The sequence below is a fragment of the Triticum dicoccoides genome, chromosome 3A (assembly GCF_002162155.2).
Source record: "Triticum dicoccoides isolate Atlit2015 ecotype Zavitan chromosome 3A, WEW_v2.0, whole genome shotgun sequence".
Lineage (NCBI taxonomy): Eukaryota > Viridiplantae > Streptophyta > Magnoliopsida > Poales > Poaceae > Triticum > Triticum dicoccoides.
This window is the reverse complement of record NC_041384.1, coordinates 616,047,897-616,056,793: the sequence shown is the minus strand read 5'-3', so window position 1 is coordinate 616,056,793 and position 8,897 is coordinate 616,047,897.

Below are 8,897 nucleotides of genomic sequence, written 5' to 3'. Positions count from 1 at the left end.
TCACTCCCTGCTTGCCCTTTGATCCCTGATTTGTGTTCTGACTTGTGCTGCTTTTTGTTCTCTGTGCAGACTACTTTCCCGGCTACTCCGTCTTCGCCACCCAATCCATCGAGGCCCATCGCGAGGTACGCCGGCAGGCGGGGGCTGAAATCGCGCCGGACGCGAGCCGGACGCTTGAGGAGCAGCTCTTGGCGGTCCAAGCCCGGCTGCAGCCGGCTCACCGTATGCTCCGCCACCACCAGCGTGCTGGGGCGCAGGTGTTGGCCGCCCTCTGGCCAAGCGAGACGATTCCCCGCACCCCGAGTCGAACTGCCGACTGGCTGGAGGTCGCGGTTGGCCGCTTCGAGGCCTGGAAGGCGTCGGCAGCCCGGCTTGGAGCTGGGCAGGCGCTGGAGTTCGTCCGAGCCTGGTATCCGGGGCTGAACCTGGACCAGCTGCGCACCTAGCGGCTGGAGGCCGACGAAGAGTTTGAGGAGGTGCGGCCGGCTATCGCTCAGCGCGCTTCGACGATCGCCAAGTGTACTGACATCAACGTCTTCGCTCCTGAGATCAATGACGATGGTGTTAGCCAGCCGGAGGAGTGGTTCGGGCTGGACCCGGCAGCGGGTGAAGACTCGGCAGAGGAGATCGCCTCCAGTGATGAAGGCGAAGACGACGAAGGAGAGGACGGCGAAGACGTTGAGCCGACTGGTGAAGCAGGCAGCCAACCTCAGCCTGATCGTGCCTCCGGCAACAAGGCGCATGCTAGCGCGCCCTCTACGGGAGGCGGTGATCATGCCGAGGTTCGCCAGCCGGCCACTCCTCCAGCCGGCACTGCCGTCTCCACCGACCCGCCCGACTCGCCGGTCGCTCCCTTGGCTTAGTCTGCCGTCCTTGTTTTTTCCTGCTTGTTGCCTTTTGAACAACTTTATTAAACTTGCGTAGTTCCACCCACTGGGGGTGTATTCAAACTATGTTGAATGCTGGCCTTTTGAAGGTCTTTTATGTAAATATTATTGCGTGTTTGGTTTCCATTCATGTATGCTTTTTATCCTTAGGCTGTTTCCTTTGCCGCCTTCCCCTTCTGGGAAGGCAAGTACTCGAGCTTTCTTAGATTGGAGCGAGGTGAATGGAAGTCGGCCGGCCGGCTACTCTGGTAGCCGGTCGGCGGTGGGAGAAAAACCAAATTTTGTTATATTAGTCCGTTAGTCCCTAGCCATTTTTCGTGTGAGCACCCATTCCTGTCCTTAACTCTTGCCAGCCAGACAGCCGGTTCTTCGAACTGCGACTTTTGGCAAGAGAAGACTTGGGAGCCGGCACACTACTTGTCTGACTGCGGGTAGGACATCTAATATAACTCCAGGCGGCCAGTCCCCGGGCCGACTAGTCGAACCCGGTGCCGGATGGAAAAAAGTGAATGCAATGACAAGGCCATAAGCATGATACTTTTCATTCATAGACAAAAGATGGCAGTCCCCGAGCTCTCCTCGGGGGGCCTATTGTCTCGTATTTAGTACAAAAGTTAGCGTGATACATACTGCATTTCAACTGTAAAACCTTCGGAGGAGGTTGGCATTCCATGGTCGTTCCGACTCCTTGCCGGAGTCGTCTCTCTTTCATGCCTTCGGCTTCTACGCGTCGATCAGGTAGTAGGAGTCATTGCCTAAGGCTCTGCTGATGACGAAGGGGCCCTCCCAAGGGGCCGAGAGCTTGTGCTAGCCGGCTGTTCGCTGGATCAGCCGGAGCACAAGATCACCCTCTTGGAAGGATCTTGGCTTGACCTTCCGGCTGTGGTAGCGGTGCAGGCCCTGCTGATAGATGGCGGACCGGCTGAGGGCTAACAGCCGGCCTTCTTCCAGCAGGTCGACGCCGTCTTCTCGTGCTTCCTTGGCCTCGGCTTCTGTGTACATGGTTACCCGAGGCGAGTCGAACTCGGTGTTAGTTGGGATGACCGCCTCGGCACCATATACGAGGAAGAAAGGAGTGAAGCCGGTTGACTTGTTTGGTGTAGTGCGCAGACTCCAGAGGACATCCGGCAGCTCATCGAGCCAACAGCCGGCTGAACGCTCCAGTGATACGATCAGTCGGGGCTTGATGCCGGAAAGGATGAGGCCGTTGGCTCGCTCGACCTGGCCGTTTGACTGCGGGTGGGCGACGGACACTAGGTCCAACCGGATGCGTTGCGTCGCGCAGAAATGTGCCAATGCTCCCTTGGCCAAATTCGTGCCATTGTCGGTGATGATGCTGTGTGGCACACCATACCGAGTTGTTATATCTGCGATAAATGTCACGGCAGTCGGCCCATTCAGCTTCTTGATCGGCTTTGCCTCAATCCATTTGGTGAATTTGTCCACGGCGACAAGCAGATGTGTCATGCCGCCGCGCGCCGTCTTGAATGGGCCCACCATGTCCAGTCCCCAAACGGCGAAGGGCCAAGTGAGGGGAATGGTCTTGAGTGTTGAAGCCGGCATGCGTTGCTTGGAGCTGAAGAGTTGGCACCCTTTGCAATGTTTAACTAACTCCTTGGCGTCATCCAAAGCAGCGGCCAAAAGAAACCATGGCGGTAGGCTTTGGCGACGAGTGATCTTGAGGCGCATGGTGGCCGCATTCTCCTTGGTGGATGTCTCTGAGGATTGCAATGCCCTTCTCTTGCTCGACGCATCGCTGGAGGACTCCAGTGACACTGCGCTTGACGAGTTCTCTGTTGACGATTGTGTATGCTCCGGCTCAGCGTTGGACTTGTCTTGCCTCTACTTCATCAGCCGGCAGATCTTGGTTTATTAGGAAGTTGAGGATGGATTGAGCCCATGACAGAGCTGTGACTTCTTCTATTGCCAAAACGGCTACTGCGACCAGGGCGGGCGGGCTGGGCGATGAAATGCTGGAGTCGGCCGCCGCCTGTTGTGTTGGAGTAGTCTCCGGGCCGACTACCGCAGTCCCCGAGCCAGGTGAGGTAGTCCCCGGGTCGGGCGTAACTACGGAAGTCCCCGAGCCGCCTGCTGATACCCCCTGGCCGACTATCGAAGTCCCCAGGTCACCTGCTTGGTTCTTCGAGCCGGCTGCGTCGGGGTCAGGCGGCACAAAGATGGAATCGGACTCTGGAGACGGCTTGATAGACGGCTTGAGGAGGCGTTGTAGAGAGACACCGGTTGGTATTGCTTGCCGAGTGGAGCCTATTCGAGTCAGGGCATCAGCTGGCTCGTTGTCGGCTCGTGGTACGTGGAGGAACTCGCATCCTTTAAAATACCCATTGATCTGCTGAACGAGGAAGCGGTAGCTTGCCATATTTGCGTTCTTGGCATCCCAGTCGCCGGATGATTGCTGGAACACCAAGTCCGAGTCGCCATAGCATAGGATCCGGCGAATGCCGAGTTCTTTGGCAAGCCGGAGCCCGTGTATGAGCGTCTCGTACTCGGCCACATTGTTGGAGGCGGCAAAGTGAATTTGCAGCGTGTATCTGAGCTTGTCGCCTTTGGGAGAGGTGAGGATGACGCCGGTTCCCAAGCCGGTGCGCATCTTGGACCCATCGAAGTGCATGCGCCAATGAGTGGAGTCGGGAGCCGACGGTAGGTACTGGGTCTCGGCCTAGTCGACAAGGAAGTAGGCCAATGCTTGGGACTTGATGGCGGTGCGAGGCTGGTAGAAGATCGTATAGGGGGCCAGCTCGATGGCCCATTTTGCCACCCGGACGGATGCATCCCGGCTGCCTATGATCTCGGCCAGCGGGGCGGTGCATACAACTGTGATGGGATGTTCTTGGAAGTAGGGCTTCAGCTTCTTGGTGGCGAAGTACACGCCGTAGCACATCTTCTAGTAGTGCGGGTAGTTCTCCTTCGAGGTAGACAGCACCTCGCTCAAATAGTACACCGGCCTCTGGACCGGCTGGGCTCGGCCTTCTTCTGGGCGTTGGACTACGATGACGGTGCTGACCACCCGGCTGGTTGCGGCAATGTAGAGCAGCATGGGCTCTTTCTTAGTCGGCACCGCCAGGACAGGCGGCGTGGCCAGCATCTTCTTCAGCTCGTGAAAAGCTTGATTGACTTGGTCATTCCACTCGAAGTGGTTGGTCTTCTTCATGAGGCGGTAGAGGGGAAGAGCTTTCTCTCCGAGCCGGCTGATGAAGCGGTTCAGGGAGGCCAAGCATCCGGTAAACTTCTGGACGTCTCGAAGTTTGGTGGGAATCGTCATTCTCTCAATGGCCTTGATCTTTACTGGGTTGCATTCGATGCCGCGTTCGGAGACCAGGAAGCCTAGGAGCTGGCCGGCTGGCACTTCGAACACGCATTTCTCGGGGTTAAGCTTGATTTGGAACCGGCATAGGTTCTCAAATGTTTCCTTGAGGTCTTCCAGCAAGGTGCCGCGCTTCTCCGTCTTCACCACAATGTCGTCTACGTAGATGTGGGCATTTCTGCCGAGTTGCTTGAGGAGGCACCTCTGCATGCAACACTGAAAAGTGGCACCGGCATTTCTCAAGCTGAATGTCATAGTCAGGTAGCAGAAGGCTCCGAATGGCATGATGAAGGCGGTCTTCAGGCGGTCTGCCGGATCTAACTTTATCTGGTGATACCCTGAGTAAGCATCCAAGAAACTCAACAGCTCGCATCCGGCCGTGGAGTCTATCACTTGGTCAATCCTTGGCAGGGCAAAGGGATCTTTGGGGCAGGCCTTGTTGAGGCTCGTGTAGTCTATACACATGCGCCAATTGTTGTTCTTCTTTAGCACGAGGACCGGGTTGGCGAGCCACTCTGGAAAGACAACTTCCATAATGAAGCCGGCTGCCAAAAGTCGGGCTATCTCCTCTCCCACAATCCTGCGTTTCTCCTCCGACAGTCGGCGGAGGGGTTGTTTGACTGGCTTTGCGTCTTCTCGGACGTGTAGTTTGTGCTCGGCGAATTCCTTCGGGACGCCCGGCATGTCCTTGGGGGACCATGCAAAGATGTCCCGATTCTCACGGAGGAAATTGGCGAGCTCGCCTTCCTATTTGCTGTTTAGGTTTGCCCCGATGACGGCAAACCTCTTTGGGTGCTCGGGGTCAAGAGGTATCTTCTTCGTCTCCTTGGCCGGCTGGAAAGATCCTTGAGCATCATGCTCCTTGGGATCGGGGGACAGGGCCGACTGCTTGCCGGCCATGGCCACGACTCGGTCCAACATCTTCTTTTCTTCGGCAATCACAAGGGACTCGGCCAGCCGGCTGCTGGCTGCTGCGCACTCAGAGGATTTGTTGTAATCGCCGGCTACGGTGATGACGCCTTTGGTGCTCGGTATCTTCATCTTGAGGTATGCATAGTGGGGAACTGCCATGAACTTGGCCAAGGCAGGTCGGCCAAGCAATGCATGGTAAGGGCTCTCCAGGTCCACCACTTCAAATCAGATCGCTTCCCAGCGGAAATGCTCCTGTCCCCAAAAAGTACATCAATCTTGATCTTGCCAATGGGGGCGCAGGACAGGCCGGGTACGATGCCATGGAACACAGTCCGAGTAGGCATGAGTTGCTTCGTCTTGACAGTCAGCTTCTCCATGGTGTCACGGTACAGGATGTTGATGCTGCTCCCGCCGTCTATCAGCACGCAGGAGAATCGGGCAGCGCGTCTATCCGTTGCAAGGGTGGCATCCAAAACCAACGCATAAGAGCCGGGAGACGGCATCACCTCTGGGTGGTCGGTCCGGCTCCAGCTGATAGGTTTTTCTGACCAATGCATGTGCTCGGCGGGGTTGGCAGCAACCATGCTGACTTCTTGGTGCTCTCGGCGTTTGCTGCGCCGGTCTTCGGGCTGACTTGTAAAGATGATATAGGCGGCATGCTCGTCGGGGAACTCATCATGCACGGCTCCGACTGCGGGCCGAGCGGCCGGCGGCTGCGGAGCCGGAGGCGGCGGACCGGCAGGCGGAGGCAGTGCGAGCCCTTCGCCTTTAGAGATTCGGGTGAGCCAATGGCACTTCTGGGTCGTGTGGTTGGACGGCTTCGCGCCGCTGTGGAACTTGCACGGGGCGTCGAGAGTCTGCTCATAGGAGAAGGCCGGCTGCCAAGCCGGCTTGACGCCCCTCTGCTTCTTGGGTGTGGGCCGCGCTTCGGGCTGCTCGTCTTCGACTGTGGCCACCTGCCGACTGGTGGAGGGCGGCACCGGGCCCTTGCGCTTGTGTTCGTTCTGGTGTGGGCGTCGGCCGGAGTCCCCAGCCGGCGTCTTGGCCGCCGGGTTGAGTACCTTTCCGGACGCGTCTACCCGAAGTTCGGTTTTCATTGAGGAGTCGGCGGTGGCGTACTTGTCCGCTATGATCAGAAGCTTGTCGAGGGTAGTCGGCTTGTCGTAGAGGAGCTTGTGGTTGAGGAGGGTGCCTTCTCGGCACCCGGCAGTGAAGTATTCTATGGCTTGCACCTCGTGCACCCCTTCGCAAGAGTTGCGGAGCTCGGCCCAATGTGTGAGGTAGTCGCGAGTGGACTCGGCGGGGTCTTGTACGCACAAGGAGAGTTGATGCTGGTGAAGTTGCGGACGAAGGCTTCTGTGAAGTCTAGCCAGCTGTTGATGCTGTATGGCTTGAGGCTGTTGAGCCAGGTCCGCGCCGTGCTTTGTAGCATGAGGGGCATGTACTTCACGGCAACGCGCCTGTTGCCGTTGGCTATGCTAACCTCCGTGGAGTAGTCGATCAACCAATTTTCCGGCTTCACGGAGCCGTTGTACTTGGGTGTGTCTCTTGGGAGCGAGAACCCTTTGGGGAAAGGCTCGTCGCGGATGCGGGGGCCGAAGCAAGGCGGGCCGACATCGTCTTCTTCTTCTAGCGCCAGGGATCGCGCCAGGCGGTCGATCCGATGGCGGGCGTCGTTCTCGCCGACTCCTTCGCGGCGACCTAGCCGGCCACTGAGAGTCGGATGCGCAACAGGCGGCGGGGTGGGATATCTCTCTCCACGGGGCCAGGGCGGAGGCGGGTTGCCCCGCCACTCCACGGCCCGGGGGTGGCCTTCTGCGTCTCGCTCGATGGAGATTTGGGTTCGGCTTCGGCTGGCAGCCAGTTCTTTCTCGTGCCGCGCGTGGGTTTTACCCGTAGTCGGCGTCCGGGACGTCGCGCCGTGATCTCGGCGCGGGGGAGGGCTTTCCGCGCTACTGGATGCATCGGGTCATGTGGGGGAGTTCTTCAGCCCCCAGTCCATCTAGCTCGTCTACGGCCGCCTGGGCGGCGCGCAGGTTCTCGAGTGGAGTAGCGTAGACTGGGCGGTCGACTCCTAGCGTATCAGCGACGACAGCGCCGCGCTGTCTGACAACGCCGGCCCGGCTAGGCCCGCCTGGGCGCGACGTGCCAAAGGCGGCGCGGTCGGCCTCGCGTCGGTGGGCCTCAGCGAGGCGTCTCATGGAAACCAACTTCCGGCCCTCCGCGAGGAGGGCAAGGCGGTGAGCTTCCAGTGCTTCAGCGTCGGCATCGGCCGGGAGGGGGATGGATAAGTCGTGGACCGCTGCATGCGGGGCGTCGTGGGTGCTCTCGTCAGAAGCGCCACCGTGGCCGATGACCATCACCTCGGTGGTGATAGCGTCGCAGCCATCGGCCCGGGGAAGCGGGTTGTTGTAGATCACGACGTTGGTGGGGAACGTGTCGAGTGAGGCTGTGTCGGAGTCGACAGGCATCGGATCGATGGAGCCAACCGACTCCAAGTCCATGGCACGCTCGCCGGAGACGTGGAGCTGGCCGAGGAGGTTGACGAGGTGGTCGGTGCCCGTGTCGGAGGCGAGCTCGTCAGAGATTAGAGTCTTGTCAAGGAGATCAGCGAGGCTGCTCGCCGCACAGATGTTGGTGATGCCTTGTAGCGCGTCATGGCAAGCGCCATCGGGCGTGCCGGGCTGGCTACGCTCGCGGGGGAGGAAGAGGGTTCCCGTCCAGAACAGGTCTCCGGACGGCAGTGCACCTGGCCCCACGGTGGGCGCCAAATGTCGGGTGGTAGGTGCGACATATGCCAATGGGTGGCTTATCATTGTGGGAGCCAGTAAAACGTCGCCGGTGCCTGGAAACGGGATGAGGCGAAGACATGCACGCCGGCGAATCTTACCCAGCTTCGAGGCTCTCCATGGAGATAACACCCCTACTGCTGCTCTACGGGGTCTCCGCATGGTCACTAGATGAACAAGTAGCTACACGGTGCTCCTTGAGCTGTTTGGCGAGAGGAGGAAGAAGGGCACGGCTCGCTCTCTTCTCCTCCCTATGTGGTGTCTGAGACTAGCAGGGATTGATCTCTCTTTGCATGGATGCCCCGGGGGGTTTATATAGGCCTACCCCCCGGGGGTACAATGGTAATCCGGCTAGGCGCGGGGCCCAGCCGTCAGTGTCTACGCTCTCAGGCTTCTGCGCCGGCTGCTGGGGCCCGCTGGCTGCCGGCTCCTTGGTTGATAGGCAGGCCCCACTTTCAGGGCCTTGTCGGCGGCTGGTTACTGTTGCTTAATCTTAGTGACGAGGGCTTCTCCGAGGTAGGCATGGCTACAGTGCCGCCGCCCGGCGGGCGATCGCTGTAGCCTCACCGCGTCTTGTCTCCTTAATGGGGCGTCTTCTTCGAGGGAGGTGGCAAGCCGGCTGTGGGGAGCCGGCACTATCCTGGGCCGACTGGGGGAGGTCTGGCCGCCTTCGGGTGTCTCTCTGCCCGAAGGGGCCCACCGCCCGTGGGCCGTACTGGTAGCCCGTTGTGGATGACATCAGGGTCAATCGTGGCAACAGTGTTGTGTCGGACGGGTCATGGCCACCCGTACGGCGCACTATGCCAGGCGTGCTCTGGGATTCGGGGGTGGCAGGCTTCACTGTAGCCACGCCCCGTCACATCGCCGTTATGTGGATGCAGACTTCGAGGGTACGATCTTGACCGCTTTATGGGAGCCGGCTTCTTGGAGTCGGCCTTCTCGCGGCCGGCTTCTCGGAGCCGGCCCTCCCGCGGCTTTTCTTCATGA